Genomic DNA, 18901 nt, shown 5'->3' on the forward strand with positions numbered 1-18901 from the left:
GGTGCCCACTCATATTCCCTTACGCAATCTGAGAGCACATCCTGTTTTCTATGTTAATATTGCAAATGACTGTGCTCCGGTACGTCGTTTATTGCGCCATATGAGCGCACTTCGCCATAACCATGACGTTGACATTTTTTCGCCTTTTTCCTCGTTTACATCATCCCTTCTTAACATTAATGCGCAATCACATTAACACTTTTGCCTTTTTTCACAGTCTTACACTTTCCCGATATTTGCTGTATACTCTTGATGTTTTGTTTTGCTACTTTTGTATTGCTTCCATTGACCTTGCTTTTTTGCTTGCTACTTGCTGCTACTTGCTACTTTTGCTTGCCATTGACCTTGTTGGTGCCCCATCCGGTAGACCTCACGGTTGTTGATGGGCACCGTTCAAAATAAAGTTATTATTATTATTATTATTATTATTATTATTATTATTATTATTATTATTATTATTATTATTATTATTATTATTATTATTATTATTATTATTATTATTATTATTATTATTATTATTATGCCGTCGTCTCATCACGAGACGCCGTCCTTCTTTGCTCCCTCGTCGTGACACCGAACACTGCACAAGGTACCCTAACTGTAACCATGTTATTGGTGGTTGGTGGTGAAATTCTTAATAACCTACACTTTTGCCATCATTAACTATCGATGAATAGGCCAAGCAAATAACCGTACTGCAGACACGGCCGCAAAAACCTAAGGGCCAATTAACATAGAAGCGCCGCAACGCCACAACAATTACAAAAAACCTCAATACCCTCCACTCTGTAATTGGCTCGGCTCTGCACATCATGCCTTAAAGTCAACTGGAGCATCCCAATAGCGTTATGGGAGCTCTTTCACAACGCCTATCCACGCGGAAGACTTTAAGAGCCTGCCCTTTTCACACAATATCAACATCGACCACAACTTTAATTAGACGACTTTTAAAAGGACACATTAAAGACGAGAGCATACTCACAGCACATTCTGAAAAAACGAAAGGCACAGAAAAAGTCTCAGCCGGACCACCGTGATCGGGTGAAGGATGATCGATTTTTCCATTAGCCGTTCCCTTTCCCACAACTCCTTCGTTTCCCACGGCATTCCCCCCTCCTTATTGGAAAAGGATGTTCTTTCCATTTATTACCTTGAGGAAATGGGGTGCGAGAGTACATAAAATATTTCAGCGCAGGTCTTATATTGAACGAAACGGACGGACACAGAGCCATATCAATATCTTCCTCTCCACAGAGTGTCATGCCTGGGACGATCGGGGAAGAGCTCGCAGTGGAGGGCTGAAAATGGCCAGCTGCTAGCCACCTCGCGGATGGTAATCCGCAGTCGTTAACGGGGCCGCGCGTGGGAAGAACGGGTTGTTTTGGTAACTGTGTGTGGCTTGTTGTCGTAATGGTGGGAGGGAACGGATTGAGTTGGTGCTAAAGGGGGGTGTTCGTGTTTCTTACTATTTGTGCTCTAGGTCCAGACAGATGGATGTGACAAGCAAGAACAACACACAACAAGAGATATGAAGGTGCTCAAGAACCGTTGGTGTTGGAACAAGACGCTGATTCCTTTAATAAAATTCTGTGAGCCTTGTTAATCCCGAAAGACGGCTGTAGCGCTTGTAGGTTTCAGGACGCGCGTCAGGGCGAAAAGCGGTGGCTGTCTCCGCATATCTATAATCTCTCGTATATAGCTAGCCTGTTTCGCACACGATGCACCGATTGGTGGACACAGAATAGCGAGTTTTAGTAAATTGGACGGTGTTCGACCATTACGGTTCCGAACGCATGGCAAGCTGACCGCCCTGTTCCTTCGAAGCGGGTGACATCAGATTGCTAATGTCGAATTTTATAGCTTCCTGTATCGTGCCGTCTCCGTAGAATTCGTATATCCTGCGATACCGGATCATACGGTGTCGTGGTGTCACTTGGTACGCCGGGGGACGCACGCGCAGTTCGCTCGTCGCTTGTAGGAGAAGGGCGCCGCTATGCGACGTTAGGGCCGCAGATGAAATGGCTGTCTGGCTGCTGTTACTCAATCGTGTTCCGTGCAGCCGAGAGTCTAACACGTGCTGCGCTTCGAGTGAAGATTCAAACTGAATCATGATTAAAAGCGTTAAAAACCCCAGTGCCGGGGAGCTAAAAAGACAGACACATACACATTGCACTATCCCTCTTACAAAATTTAGCAAAATTGCGCAATTTTTAACCTTTTTTTATTTGAAATGGCTGCGAATTCGCCATTTGTCTTGTTTTGTTTGGCCCACAGATCAGAAACCACAACAGGGCTTCTTTATTTATCGTTCCAACCATTTGCTATTTTTTTAACGAGGTGAAATACTGCGCAGTATCACATTCATGTACCATTCGATGTGACGCGTCTTTAGTGTAAGGAACCGTTGGCCTTTCCGTACAGAGGAAACTGCTATGCCATAAAAAGCTATGGGCTAACATGCGAAGTAAGCAGGTGGGACATTTATCCTTACACAACTGTAGTCTGTACCTGATATCTGTGCGTCAACATTCTCTGGTGCGGAGCAATACTACATTTGCGAAGTCTTAGGGCCATCTCTACATATGGCACCGATAGTATTTGTCGAGCAGCAGTTGATCGCTCACAGCTACGACCCGTTCTGCGTCCTGTCCTGTTGACAAGCCAAATATTGGCGCAGACGACGTCTCCTATGAAAAGTGAGGATGTGCTAGGCTATAGGAAGAGCTACACAGTGAATGCGTTTAAAACTCGACATGAAGTCGAGCATAGCACTTTACCTGCAGCCTTTCTCTGGCCGAGAAACTAGGCAGTCACGCAGTTTTACGTTTCAAACCCTTCAGCGCGGAAAATGATAGTTTTAAATTTTCTTTCTTCCCGCGGACTGTCCTGGAATGGAATGAGCTACCACAGGCGATAATGGACAGTCCTACGGTTGAGAACTTTTGTAAACTGATAGCGACAGTTCTGAATTAACGTCTTCTGTTATTACTGTTTGGTTACCTTGTACTACGATAAGTGCTATGTATCCCACCCTACTTAGGCTTACTTGTCGGCCAGTAGTATGAATAAATGAAATGAATGAAGGAGAAGGAAGATAGATGGGTACCGCTAGATACAACTGCACATGTATACCAAGTGTCCGTTTAGTCCCGCTTTGATTTATCTAACGATTAGGCCATGATCCCTCAGAAAAGGTACCTCCAACTTTCGTACTTCCGTTGCGTTCCATTGTGCGAGACCTAAGGTGCCGGAACTAACTTCGAGTAAGTTTGATATTTGATAACTGTGTTACGACATAACTAAATATAACAGCGCAGAATCAACGGTATCGTCCGTGTCTTTTGTTGCGCTGTCATAATTTGTGAAGTTGTGCAACAAAACGAGGTTGTGGCACCAAGCTCAGGGTACATTAAGTACGAGGGGGACAGCAGAGCAAATACACCAATTGTTGGAACTTTGTTGAAACGTGCGCGTTGATGGCGGAGGGTGACGGACGCTGCTTAGACGGACAACAGGGCGGGTACCGTTAAAATAATGGGTATATGGCAAAAAAAAAAAAAAATACCCCTCATAAGTGTTTTCTAAGAGGTGCAGAATTTAGAGCGTACCCTCGAACACAGACTTCTCAGGATAAGCTCCGAACCCTTTCATCCTTTGCGTCCCTTCATGGGATCTCTAAACTCTGGATGCAACCCTTCCTTAGAGCTTTATTTCCCGATGCGCCATATCTTTCCATTTTCCATGACGCCTTCTTTATCTTTCTCCCAACTTCCAAATGGACCGCCTTCCACATATATATCTATATTTCCCCGCCTTCCTCGGCTTCGTATTTCGTTTTGTCTAGCTGCGACCAAACCGTCTTGAAGCCCACGGTCTATCTTTGCGTCTTTTCCCCGTCCGTTTTCTTGGTCGTAGCTCGGTCGCGTGCTGAAACGGCAACAAAATAAAAGGCCGAAGAAGAAGAACACAGAATGCGTTCCCCTCTCTGCGTTTTTGTCTTCTGTTATCGCATGTTTTGTCCCCCTTTTCGTGTCGTGTTGTGTTTCGGTAGTTTCGCTTTGTGTGCGTTTCGAAAGTCGATATGTTTCGCCTTCGAGTGTTGGAAGCTGGGGACGAATAGAGAGAGAAAGAGAGAGAGAAGAAAAGAAAACGATTGTTGCGCACTGCTTAGCCAGGGGGGTCCAGGGTTAGCTACACAGATGAGAGCGTCTCGAAGAAGGAAACTTCGATCTGCATTGGATGCACCGTAATCGTACAAGACAAGATTACACATGCGTGGGGATGTTTTTTTTTTTTTTTTTTTCAGAGTTAACGTGTATCATAACGTACTTCACAGCAGTGCAAAGTCTTGCTGGTTATGCTTCCTTCTTACACCTCATACTTAGCCTTAAACCCGGAATACACTCGAACCCTTTTATAACGATACTGACTGGAACGCGAGATGCGATCGTAATATCAGAGTATTGTTATATATGAACTTTCGCGAAATCGCCTGTCGTGGTCACGTCAACGAAGTGATGCGGCACATGTGTTCTAATCCCCCGTCGGTTGTGCGCGGTTAAACGCTTTTTTTTTATTTAAAAATTTTGAATCGTACTCGATTTTCGCGCGTTTTGCTAGCCGCCGGAAGAGTTTTGTTCACTACACGCGTGTAATTGTTGTGTTGTTGTGAGACCAGTACATTTTCTGCTAGTGAACGGTACATAAGAAGAGAGTCGACCTTTTGAGGACATCCTTATAAAACAAGAAAACAGACAGGAAGCAACCTGTGTTCTGGTTTATGCAAAATATCATTTTCATGATGTGTCGAGCATTCGCTCTACGAGCCACACATTAGTTTTCAAATTCACGTAGATGCTGTATCACTCTCAGTAATTTTAGGTATCAAATGTCTGCGGAGTACAATGCCGTTGTTCAGCATACAATATCGATTAATTCCCGCATAGCTCCTGGTGTGGACATTATTGGACGACCTCAGAAACGAAAGCCAAACTAAAGCCCCGCACCCGTCTGGAAAACGCGGACGCAGACTACCGAGCCGTGCACAAAGTTTGCGACGCGTTGTGCAACCTACCCTAATCGCCGTATATACCGGCGCCAAAATCCATAATCAGCGTACGTCCTGCACAGACTTGCATTACTGCCAATCGCCCTCATTTCCCAGGGGCGCGCAGTTGGATCCAATTAAGCCACAGCGGTACGCGGTATCATTTTTCAGATTCTTTTTTTGCGTCGCGACATCGTCATAATGCCTGATGCAAATTGTCCGCCCCTCCATCCACCGTGCAGTTTCATGCGTGGTGTCTTTAATTACAGGTGCACGCGACGAGATATCCGAGGACTTACGCAGCTTTGCGTCCCAAAGCTATGTGTGCATCTAGACGGGATTTGGACCGACGGCCGAGCCTCCAATCCCTAATTGCGAGCAGTGCACGCGAAGTAACCGAAAAGGAGATTCCCTAAATACGGTGACAATGTGCTCGTGTATGGGCCCTGATTCGTATTCCAAGTTAGGAAGGACGGTGCTTTGAACTTAATCGGCTTCATTAGGGACACGAGGATCAGAACTTGGGGAGTCTTAGGTGAGAAAGCTAAAAGGGCCTGTTGGTAAGCACATTCTTATTGCTTGAAGGTCGAGAATAGGCCTTGTATCGCCAACTGTCGGATGGGACAAGCGTAAGCTTGCCCACATCACGCTTCAAAAATAAAGCGCCACCTGTGGCAAAGCAAGCGCCACCTATGGCACGCAAGGGCTCATGGGAACTTACAGCGCCTTAAAGCATTACGAGACGGTGAGAGGCAGATGTAGAAGAAGAACAACAACATTCCCGGTGTGTGCAGCAGCAGCGTCACCCGGGGTCACGCCGGAGTAAACTGTAACCGAAGCAGACGACGGAGCAGTGTCGTTCAAAGTTCCCATGCTGCTTGGCGCCGCGCGCTTGGTGGCGCGCGCATCTTTGTAAAATCCTCTATTATATGCTACGGGAGGGAAGGGGATGGAATCAAAGATGCTTGGAAAGCGTGTTTAGCTTTTGGCTTGGTTCAGTGGCTTGCCCTTGTTTAGGGAAACTACATGTCATGTATGAAGTACACGGAGCGTGTTGTTTACTGTAGAAGAGATAAGATAACGCGAAGGCAGAAGCATTCGCGTGCAAACACTATTTTACTTGCTCACAGCCAGAAACCTATCCTCTAAAGGCCAATTACAATCACATGTGCCGTCATCTCCCGTACATATAGTACTACGATTTGGAATCCCGAGCAGATTGTTTTACAGTTCCAGGAGTTCGAGATTTCCTAATGTGGATCGCAGGATCCCGGGACGGGATCGGGGTTTTCGTGCAACTATCCCACGAGGTTATACAGGACTGTGTCCTCTTGCACACTGACGCTATTGCAAATTGCAACACAGTGCGCGTATACTACCCCCCCCCCCGCCCCCGATTGCAACGGATCTTTTTCGCGGAAGGGACGCTTGAAAACAAAGGTCACTATGGTACACCGTTCATTCCGTTTCAGACGTTGTACCACCAGTCATTCGCTTCCAGGAAAGCCAAAGCTTATTATCGCGAAAACGCAGAAATTTGTTTCGCGAAATGATTCCAAACGTGAAAATATGTCTGGACCTCGCCATCCGGACTCTACATATACGTATATATTACACTGGAAAAGGAAAAAAAGACATGGAAGTTCTATCAACGTGGAAGCGTGTCACACTATGGCTTTACAACTCCTGTGAGATGATAAGTGGGGAGTTTCATTCTATAGCTTTATGGCATGCGTGCTTCATGCTAATGAAAGATAATGAGGTAAAAATAACAAAGAATGAAATATGAAGTGTATGAGACCCATCGTGTATTCACACCAGCGACATCCTCAGATTCTAGTGGAAGAAAATGCGAAAACACTGCTTACAGAGCCGAAGTTCAGTCCCATGTTATGTTGAGCATTCACACGGTGCGGTATATCGAGAGTGGCCTTCTGTACACTTAGCAGCAGGGAAGGATAACGGACGTATTTTGGTTACCGTTTCCATTTTCGTTACTGCTATATTTTCGTTTCGGTTATCCGTTTCTGATACCGGCCTTCCAATTTCGTTTCCGTTACGTTTCCGTTGCTGTTTCCGGTAATGGAACGGTTGTTACAGGGCTGCAGGAGGACGGCCCGTCCGACTCTATCAGCACCCTGTTTTGCCCAAGTGCTGTTTCGGTGTCACGCGTACACACTACACAAGTAATTTTACGTCGTTGGGATGCGCACATTTTGCAAGATAAAAAATAAAAATAACAAAATGTAGGAACATGTCTTCAGTTACTCGGAGTCCAGCAACTCAAGCTGGGCGTAATCTTCATCCAATGTAGCATTTATAAGCGAACGCTCTCAGTAGTAAATCATACTGCCCTGGTCACGGTGAAATGAAAAAGAAAGTAAAAAAAAAGTAACAAAAAATCGGTAGGCTGTCACCCTCGTGCTATGGTGGACTGTAGTCATGTGTTGATGTCATGGGGTTATGAGGACTGGGACGAGTTAAGCGGCGGATGCACCCTCAGATCCAATATTGCGCCTTCTTTCCATGCTCTCGTGTAGTATTTAGAGCATTACAGGGAATGGAGTCATCAAAATACAAAACCAAAATATGAAAAAACACTCAAATGTCATCGCACAACAGTAGTAGCCGTTACCCGAATTCAATACCGGACGATAAATTCGTTTCCGTTTCTGTTACCGATAATGGAGGACCATGGTATGCGTTTCCGTTTCAGTTATCGTTACCATCTCCAATTTCGGTAATATACCGTTTCCAATTAAGTTACCATTACCGTTACCCTTCCCTGCAGTTAGCAGACGACACGTAGCAGACGATAGTCTGCTGCGGAATATCTTGTGGCTGTATTGCAGGATATTTCGCACGGTTAGCAGTGTACGTTGAGCGCTCGCGTTCACATGATGGTAGAAATCTATGGCGTTTGCCTGATCTTCCGCCGTAATATTCTGGGGAATGTCGCTCGTGTGAACACACGGTCAGGAGATAAATTGACTCACGAAATGTCTCTTGGAATCCAATGAGTGAAAATACATTGTCTACTCTGATATCTTGAAGAAATGACGTCATTGCATCCAGGGCGCTATGGGGTGAGGGCCGAGCGCCCAAAACTCGTCAAAATATTGAAGGGACGGCTATATCCCGTGCGGCGGGAGAGAGGACGTAAGAGTACACAGCCGAGTACCATATACTGTAAGCTTATTGCAACTGATCAATATCTCAAAGTAATATGTTTCACTCGCGGCAAAACGAAAATCCCCTTTCACCATGACAAGCCCTCCGTTGCTTCTCTCTTCTGCTCTTTTGCTCGTTCCCATTGGAGTCCAAACTTGGTCGTATTATTTTTCATCCTTTTTTTCCTCCATACCGTTGTTAGTTGCATCGAAGCCCGCCTTTTTTTTTTTACTTTATGCCGCATCAAAGAGCGCGAAGCATTTCAAAGCCCTCGCTTTCTCCGGGTGTATTGATTTGTTTGCTGTCTGTCTGTACAGTCACCGCCTGGTATACAGCAGGGCTAAGCAGAGGCGCTGCCCATTTTCATATCGTTCTGCTGTTGCAGCGAAACCGGCCGCGCTGGAGCGAAAAGGAATAAAGAGTGAAATGGAAAGGGGAAAGAAAAGAGAGCTTGTAATGAATATTCAATGAAGATAAAAATTCCTCCCAGAATATTATACGACAGGATGGAATCACGGAACATGGTCATGCTGGCTTTTCTGATGACGTCTCTTTTTCTTACGGGTGCGTGTGTTAAGTACATGTTCTGCTAATGCGGCGCTCGAAATACAAATTCATGAACCTTCGACGCGTGGGAAATGTGAAAGTGATCTGCATATGTGGAGACGATGGGTGCAGGGAGGCTTGCAGGAACTGATTGCCGTAACTTGTGCTTGTTTCCTCGATGTCTTCAGGCTATACATATACTGATGATGCGAACGTCCTCTCTGTTTTTAAAAAGTGTCTTTACAGAGGACGCGCCCTTTTGTGCATCTTCTATACATTGCAGGTCGTTAATATGCAAATTCTATAGGTCGCAGGTTGGGAGGCGAGCTTCAATTATCGGTAAGAGGTTATATAAAAACCTTTGGCACGGGGATAGTTCGCACTTTTCGTAGCATTGCATTTCTCTCTCTCTCTCTCTCTCTCTCTCTCTGTCTTTTTCGTTGGGAGGACAGTTCGTTGCAGCAGTTGTTCTACTAAAGAAGCGCTCTCTGTCGCTTACAAAGACGCTTTAACCGACGGTTCGTGTCCTTATTAAAGTTCAAGGTGTGCTGCGTGATATATTTGTATGTGTGAGACATATTGAGCATATACACACGCATTGCACATATTGATTTTCTTCTTTTTTTTTTCATTTGGTGGTAGCTGAGACCTCCAGCGGTTCGGAGGTGGGGAGAGGAGAACAAAGCTGCGACGTAAAAAAAGTACCGACTGATCATGAACGTGTATGATGCACATTGACATAGTGATCACTCGCGGACCTCTAGTGACCATCCAATCTGTCAGCAAATCTTCCTCGAGTCTACTGTGATATGATATCACGTACACATGGTCGACTACATTTTGGGGATCAAGGGGATAGGAGGACCCCAAGGTCACCCCCCTTGCTATACGCCCCTGTCGCTGACAGTGCCAAGCTTTCCACCATTGCCGGTAATTGTACGAAGGCGATTGAAGACCAGCAGATACACGATTACAAAATGCCGTGCGAATATACGTACTATGAATATACGGAAAATGTTGATCAAGGTTTCTTGCGAGTAGACATCGTAGTACGCTACGTAAATGTATAGCAAACACGGATATGGAGCCGACATCCCGTAGTCAGACGACACTGAAGTATGCCACGTTGCATGCTAACGATGTGTGGTTTTCAAATTGAGACGTACCGCTGCGCATGCTGGGTCTTCGAAGTTCCGGTCCGAAATTTCGCTCAATTTGAGCAAAGCAAAACTTTCTAAGCCATGGCTTAAACGACAACCAAGATGAGTTCGCCTGGGAACGCCTGAAAACACGCTGACGCTCGTTCGGACCGGAAGCGTAAATCCACGTGACGTTGCAACTTCCCTTACGTCATTCCGGCAGGAAGTTGTAAACCACCCATGGGCCTGTTGCGCAAATTTTCGTCGTGCGACCGCAGCGCCAACTGCCCCCCTCAAGTGTAGAGTTCCCTTATACTAGACGGTCGTGTCCGGCGTATTTCCTGCCTAACCTCCGTACTTGGTGAACGTTGTCTCTTTTGTGGAAATCCTTGCGCCACGATTTTTCAGAGCCGCGGTGTAGGCGATACATGCCTAGGAAAAACCTCCAGCTACACGATCACAAATGGCGCTGCAGAATACGGTTCGGAGTGCCCCCCAAACGTCGTGAAACAGGCCCATACAGAGTTTTAGCAAACCGTTTGATGACGTTGCTTGCGTCGAACCGTATCAGCTGGAACCAATCAGTGGACAAGATTCTGAATCATACACGAATGCGATTGGTTCCTATAGGTGTGCTTACCAACGGTGTGCTAAAATTGTCTGTCAGACGCCCTAAGTAATTGTCTCGCATGTCCAAGCGGGCGTGAGAAGGAAAGCACAAACCGAAAACGAAATCCTCCGGTATGTTAACGAAAGACAATGATTACGCCGTGCAAAAGAGTTAAGCGTCGTGACGATTCTGTCGTGGCTGTAACTTCTCACTCCGACAGCCAATCGATCCCGACTTCTTCACGTGCGAAAGCTTCGTCGACGGCACAACTTATCCGACATACACGCTGTGCAAAATTGCACGGCTGTGCACAGCTTAATTACTTTACACGCACATCGCAAAGCGCCTAGGCTAATATGGCCATATTCCGCCGACCTCAAGGCGGGGTCATCCGCGGTGAGGGTCCGGGGCGCCGTCGGTCAACAAATTAAACTCTCTTCCGCTAGTACCAATGTCGTTATTTGACTTATTTGTTGATGTTCACTTTTTATTTTTGATACTCATTTCGTCTTCATTTTCATTTTCGTTTGGTTGTTTTTATTCCATGCTTTGTGCGCACATCAAATAGACTTTGACCCGGATGGATAACGTTTAGTGCAGTCGTTCCCAAACTGTGGGTCGCGACCCCAAGGGGGGTCGCGACACCATCTGAGGGGGGTCACGTGGCGGCCCACAAATTAAAAAAAATACCAGTCGTGCCTGTTGTTTTGCGTTAACCAGGTAGCCCGTGGCGGCAGACCCAGACCCATGTGGGGTGCGCGATCCTTTCGACGCATCGCACAGCCTCGATTTGATGCCTGCTTTGACTTGTCCACGATTGCCAAAATCTATATCGTGAGGTCCACTCACTCCCATTAAAGTCCACGGCGTCTCCGTCTATCGCGGCATACAGGGACGACCCACGGTGCACCGCGCAGTGGCGTCTTCTCGAATTAGTGCTGACGCCATATTTGCTCCGGATTAAGCGTTCGTTCGTGCTTGTAGCTTCAGAGTTTTCGTGCATCCAGCTGTTCAATAATGGAACGATTTCTGACTGCTGTTAAACGGAAAGCATCTTTGGACTTACAAAGCACAAGCGCAGCGTCAGAGATGGCGCTCCTTCCGTTGTGCAAGGGCGCGTTCTGTAGCAGGCTCCAAAGCGCCGGGGGGCGCCCCTTTTTACTAAACGGTATCACTCCTTTTCCGGAGCGTGGCGCTCTTGATGAACTCTCACGCTCCAGCTAGCAGGCCGGAAAGTGTTAGTTTATTTGTTATTATTATTCCGTATTAGCGCCGCGGAGCAGCTGTGACTATGAGCGGCGTACAGATGTGGACAGATGGAGAGATGACAGCAGGAAGGAGTGGGGGACTGGGGGGTTATTATGCGTCCTGGGCCGACTTCAGGGGGAACTGTGCCGACATACGTCTGGGAAGTCTTCGGAAAACCCAGGAAAACCCTCAGACAGAATAGCCGGTGGTAGGATTCGAACCCACCACCTCCCAGTCTTCAGCACGACCTTGGCTATCACCAACGAGCGGGACGCCTTAACCCGCTCGGCCATGCCGGTGGTGGAGCGCGTAAGTGCTGCTCTGCTCCGTGACGTACGGATACAGTGGTCAGTGCACTGTAGTATGGCGAAAGGGTGAGGCCGGAATATCAGTGGGAGGCCTCGGAAACTTCGCCTGGGAGGTATCGCGCTCGTGGATCTGAAAGAACGTTTAGCAGACGCTCCGGAGTACGAGAGACAAAGTTCACCTAGCGCGTTAGGTATAACCGCTACTTAACGCACCCCAAGATGGCCCAGAGAACTCGCTCTGAATGTAGCTGCAATGAAATGTCGGTGTATCGTTTTGGCTAACGTTCATGCGCTGAGATCGGAAGACGTCCGGCATCGCGAGGAGGAAAAACGCTGGGAGAGTGGGTCGCGACGGGATCATCTATATTTTTATAGGCCGCGGGGCAGCGAAGTTTGGGAACCACTGGCTTAGTGTGTATCCATACTTGAAGACATGAACGGAACGCCATTTCGCGATTATCGTCAACTCCGCGATGAGGCATCATTATACGAAGACCATGCTCCCACCGAGGCCAGCTTCACTTTAGACGAGATAGGTGGTGGTGGTGCTCTTGCTGAAAGAGCTCGCTGTTGTCGGCCTCACAGAGGTGGGCAACGTCACGACTAACGCTCTGGGGGAATGTGCGTCCTGGTCCGACTTCTAACGGAACTGTGCCGACATATGTCTGACAGCGTCTGAGGAAAACCCATGAAAAACCCCAGACAGCACAACCGGCACCGGCATTCGAACCCGGGCACCTCCGAGTCTCGACATGACATGGCCGCCACGCTGACCACCCAGCCAAGTGTTGGCTCCTGGAATGGCTAGATCCACCTTGCTCATGAATGGCGAGATCGTAGAAAGATGCGAGCCGGTTGGAAGTTGAAAGCTCTTCCTATATTTAATCACGTCTTTGTTCTGTTCGGGGTTCGTTTCGTTGCAGTCAAAAGAGAGACAAAAAGCCGTCCCACGAGCGGGTTTGTGGGACTCTGGGACTACGACCCTGAAAACGGGACCCGACCCGCCTAAATCGGTACGTTTGGTCACTTTAGTCTAGGTGCTCGAGGAGGTGCCACCTTGTGTATGTATAGTGAATGATCACGCGTGCATGTGCATAACTTACGTCGGCCCTAAGCTTTCGTGTAGCATCTGTCCGCTGATGGTTGCCCTCCTCCCCCCAAGCACACATACACGCATCAAGGTCGATGTGTGTGGTGATGACGTCCAGTGACACGTTGTGATGTTTATGTGGAATGTTCATGTCGATGTGAATGATGGGCTGTGATGCTGATGGCGAATGATTTGTTGTGATCGTGTGGACTGTCCAGTGAAGGGTCATTCATAGGCTATCATCTTGATGTCGAATGATTGGTTATGGCTGATTTGAACAGAACATTTATTTCACTTATTGACCAAATGTACATGTAAATGTAATGAATGACGTTCAACTTCATGGACTATTATGCTGATGGGAATTATGGGTTATGAATCTTATGACGTTAATATGATGCGATTTGTCTGTAGGTGCGGACCATAATGTGATGTTCAGTGAATTTCCAGAGAAGTGCTAACCTATGTCCGCCCTTTTCCGGTTGCCTCATCATGACACGTTAATGTTACAGCTAGTTGAATTTGCGGCTCCAAAACGAGACGGGTACAAATACAAGTTGTACATGTTTGACGCAGGGGTGGGCAGTAATACTCATATTTTGTATTATAATACTAATACATAATACTTCCTAGGAATCGGTATTATAATACTAATACGTAATACTTTGATTCTGAGGTATTATAATACATAATACTAATACTACTGTGTATTACACGAGTAATACTAGTAATACATCGCTACGTAACTTGGGGAGAAAGAAAGGAAAATAAAATCAGAAATCGATATAATTTGCGCACTACTTATCAAGACAGTCATTCTCCAATGACGTTTTGTCTCAGATGCTTACATGTTTAGCATGTACGCAAAGCGGTAGTCCTCTATGGGGCGTGGCTTTTCCGAATATGATAAGATAGCGCTGATCAATTCGATCACAGTGAACAGCTTGCTCTCAGTGTGGCAGAGTCTTGATTTCGTCTAGTCTGGATGATAAAATGTGGGCAGTTGAAAAGTGTGTAACTGTCCCTAGTGCAACCCGTACAGGGGTGCCTGGACTGGACGCACTTTTTCCTTTACGGAATCTGAAATGGAAGGAATGCGAGGAAGCCTCCACTAACCTCTGGCCCCGAGGTCACTCCTTTGGGATAATTTGGGGCACAAGAATAATAGGGGCCGTGTTGGTGTCCAAATGTTTGTGGGACACGAAAAATTACTGATAAAGTGCACCGGTGACACGTAGGAGGTCGTACCTACGACCTCTGGGAAGGTATTACACACTCAAAAGTATTATAATACATCTAATACTTCGATTTTGTGTATTATAATACAGATACAAATACATTTCAAAAATGAATATTATAATACATAATACAAATACTCAAAAGTATTACAGTAATAGTATTATAATACAAAGTATTACTATTACTGCCCACCCCTGGTTTGACGCACCTTCGTGAATCGTGTCTCTTTATGGACGACACCAACATCAAATATGTGATAACAGTGCCATTGAGCGTCAACGCTTGCGCTGCTGTGCCTTACTCCTTGATGAAGAAGTCGATTGAACATGTACACAATCTATGTTAAATCTTTGTGATGACGGCGAAGCCGCCATCATCTCGTGACACCATTTTTCTGTTATTCAGCCATTAAACGCAGTCACACCTACCCGCTGTCCTGTTTTCCACAAGATGGTGCCGTGACCACGATTGAACCAACGACGAACGTGATCGCCTTACGAACCTGACCAAATTGAACGACTTACCCAACAGGGAAGACAGCAGTGGGTAACGACAGGACTAACTTGGCAGAATGGAACGATCTGACATCATCCACAAGCGAAGCCGCCATCATCTCGTGACACCATTCATCTGTTATTCAGCCATTAAACATAGTCAAACCTACCCGTTGTCCTGTTTTCGACAATCTATAGAGAACGGATGGCGACAACAAGAAAGATGTAATTCGCTCTCGCTATATTGGAACTTGTACCCACGAGGGTGAAGTACGTTATTGGAGTACCTTATTCATATAGAAGTGTACAAATGACTACACCTAGAAGCGACAAGTATTGCAGGTTGGTTATCAAGTTAACTTGACAAACTGACCTTTTAGTGTTAAGAACGTACTAAGGAGCTGGCCAAAGCAGCATCAACCTGTGCTGTGTGTCCTGGCCAACTACCTCAAGCACATACGTGCTGAAGTAATATTTTAAATCATTCAATACTTACACACCTCAAGCGTCATGAAACAGCTGGTCGCACAAGTGCGACCTATTCAGCATTTTTTCCCTTTCTATTTCTAATCTAATCTAGGTATTGCAACTACACGACAGCTGCGTCAACTCGTTCTCAGTGAGATATTCCAAATCAGAGCAAACGTTTGGTTGTACGTATGGGATTGCTCTAAACAACTGACAACATGTATTGAAAAGGGGCCGTGCATCCACCATTTGAAGTCGTGAACAGGGTTGCTGCAATTAGGGGTACAGCGTGCTGGCTTCTACAGGTTGTGGAGGAGGAATACTGTTCTACGAAGGGAAGAGGTGCCGCGGGACGCACTATATCATATACAGTCATGTCTCGCTTATCCGGAGTTCAGATATCCGGAAATCTCATTATCCGGACTACATTACTGGGAACGAACCTGCTACCATTGAATTTTGTCTCTGTTGTCCGAAATTCGTTATCCGTATCTGGACAGCAAGTACAGGGAACAATCTTCCAGGACCTATAGGTCATTCTGATTGGCTTATCCGGAAAAGAGCCAATGTCCTCTGTCCCTGGCATGTGCTGTGTTCGCATTGTTCCTAAAAAGGGTCACATCTCACGGGGGCCTTCTGTACTGCTGGACTCCCTTTTCTTCAGAGGTCACTCCGTTTTGATACCCGCCCTGCGCAAGAAATCCACGTGTGAACGTCGATGTCCAGGCCGTCCGAAAGCACCGCCCGTCTTTTGCCCTATGCGGAAGGCATTTGCAAAAAGGCAAAAACATGTGCGCGGGACCAACTTTCTGAGACACTACCCTTCTTAAAACAGCAGGGTGACGCAGCGGGTGCCGTTGTTGTGACCAAAATTCCGTCATACGCGTGCCTACTAATTTCAAGCAGCTCACTTCGCACAAATTTTTGAAGTAACGATCTTTTCCTTGTTTTCTTTTCTTTAGCTACAAAGAGGTCAACCAAATTTTCCAGGTTTACCCTGAAGTTTGCTTGACCCGGTTATCCGGAAATTCGTTATCCGGACGAAAAGGAGTCCCTTTTATCCGGATTTATTTGCCTCGATTATCCGGATAATCGAGGCATGACTGTAGTGCATCTCGCTGCACCTCTCTCCTCCATATAGTCTATATGGAGGAGCTGTACAGTGGGTGGGGGGTCCGTTGATTCGTATCGGTGCTCTTGGTCGCGTTTGCTCAAACTGTGCGAGGAACCTAACTGTAAGGAACTTTCTTCAGCTCTTCCTTAGGGACTTCCTTTGGCAACTGGTTTAAGCAAGTGCTGTAGTTCTAAGCTTCGTTACCTTCCAGGCTCGTGCCAAACACGCTGTCCAAACTTCCGGATATTCCTTACGCAGTGTTCTTTGCAGAATTTTCGAGAAAATAGTCACAGGTCCGCGATGAAAACGTTGCTCACACGTGGGCTACCGTTCCGGAGGAGGTACAACTAACGCAGTAAGTAAGGTTACAAGTTTCGGGTGCTTAATTTTCCAGAAATACGGTGCGAAAAATTCGTGGTCATCTTTTTTGCATTAGTCAGTACCAACATTACAGTACCAACTGAGAACGTACACTTGATGTAAGAAATTGCCAGAGATATGGGACTGAAGGATTCAGGCGACATCGCGCACCCGCTACTTTCCTTGCAACAATGTTAAGTTCGATAATGCCCGCTCTACATAAGCGCTTGATACCGGTAGCGCAACGAAGTTGAGATTCGCAGGAGCTATATCTCTCAACAGAGATACTTTAATAAACAGATAATTTTAGCCTCTCGTTCCGGTGATACCGGTGTATCATTCATTTCATCGGCCGCGTAAAACTGTACCGGCATACATTTCACTGTGCATGTTGGTATAATATGTAACCGGAAAGCGGAAACACCAAAACATTGAATGTTGGAGATACCGCGGTAGTCCTTTTTAATAACTTTCAACTTTACTTCTCTAATTTTACAGCTAGGCATTCATCGTCCATCGCGCTAAACTTGACGTCTGAAAACGTCACGATTTTACTTTTACACTTGGTGAGTGATTGCCCGGAAAGCTCATCTTCTCTAAAATGTTTCACCAACAGACAATATTCTGTACAATGTAAGGATCATTACAGCTGTTCACTGCTGTACCGATTATGTGTGCAGTACTCTCCCACTGAACGCTCAGTTATTTCATTCCATGTCTACGGCCTATGAATCGCTATGTTTAACGTTCTCTGCACATCTAATGGAATTTCTAGAGACCCACCTTGCCTACAGACTATTTCCCACTGAGACTTTTCAGAATCTGAACGCATTTTGTTAACCGACCTAGTTTACCAACGATAATAATAAAACATCTTTACGTCATAGGCCCATTCAGTTTGAATTTAAAAAATGCGACAACTCCTTTTGTACCGCTATTGTTACGAATCTGGCATATGTGTCAAGGTCTCCGTCACTTCTTGAAGTCCCTGTCATCAACCCGCCTCTCCACCATGCTTTGATTACCTGAACTGCCATCTCGACCATAACCTTTCATCCTCTACAATTGGCACTGAGGCAGCGCACAGCCTGCTGGCCGGTATCAGCCTCATCTCGTCATTATTTCTTTATGTGTGTATGTGTGTCTTACACGACAATGAGGATGGTTGAACTATGGTACGCAATGACACGCCGTAAATGCCAGCGCCTATCCGTGTTAATAAACCCCATACGGCAAGCAAGCATATATAAGTAAGCCAGTTGCGAACTCAACCTCCAGATACAGTTGGAAAGACAAACATTTCTCCTTACACATCGTTTCCAGTCTATTTTTGGTAGAGAAACTAAATTGGAAACTGTCCTCGTACCATTTTGAACTTTCTCAGCATACCCCATCGACATGAAATGACATAGCACCTTATTTCCGTATTACCCTTCTAACACCCAGCTCTCTAACGCACACAGGGATCCCCTCACGCTCCATTTTCTGCATCACACACGCTTGCCTCCCCAGCATCACCGCCACAGTTAAACGAAACTCACCTCTTCAGAAATCCAAAACCTCCAGTCCTTCGAGGGTTATCGATCACGTGTTACAAAACCACATCCTTGAGTAGAAATTTCGAATCCCGTAATGTTCCGGCGGCCCCTTGCTCTTGGAGCGAAGTACGTCGATGCTATCCCAGCCCAGCGCAAATATGATGTCGCTTCTATGCGAGCGGCCAGCATCCGTATCCAAAGAGCTGGAGTGCGGGAGATGCCGCCGCCGCCTCTTCGACAGAACCACGGCGCGAGTCCAAGAGAGAGGGAGAGAGAGAGGGATAGAGGAAGAGATTACGAGGGAAGGAATGGGGGGAAGAGGAGAGGAGAGAAACGAAGGAAAAGGAGGAGAACGACCGGACGTTGGTAGCGCCACAGCGCGGAGGAAATCCGAACAAGGAGGGAGCGCACGTTGAGACAACGCTGCGGTTGAAGTTCCGCGACGGCAGGGAAGAGAACGCTTTTTTTTCTTTCTTTCTTTTTTTTTTTTTTTTTGCGGTGGGAGAGTGGCCGAGGTGGGACGCGATTG

The 18901-nt window shown here is 46.4% G+C and overlaps 1 protein-coding gene across 2 annotated transcripts in view; it reads right to left on the bottom strand.

Moving 5' to 3' along the window:
- Positions 1–18669, bottom strand: part of LOC135389980 (protein shisa-4-like) — a 63591-nt gene extending 44922 nt beyond the window's left edge. For both annotated transcript variants that reach the window (XM_064620011.1, XM_064620009.1), the window contains exon 1: positions 18376–18669. The gene's annotated coding sequence lies outside the window, so the exon portion shown is untranslated. The remainder of the gene's footprint in view (positions 1–18375) is intronic.
- Between the last annotated feature and the right edge of the window lie 232 nt (positions 18670–18901).

Source organism: Ornithodoros turicata, chromosome 3 (genome assembly GCF_037126465.1).
Source record: "Ornithodoros turicata isolate Travis chromosome 3, ASM3712646v1, whole genome shotgun sequence".
NCBI lineage: Eukaryota > Metazoa > Arthropoda > Arachnida > Ixodida > Argasidae > Ornithodoros > Ornithodoros turicata.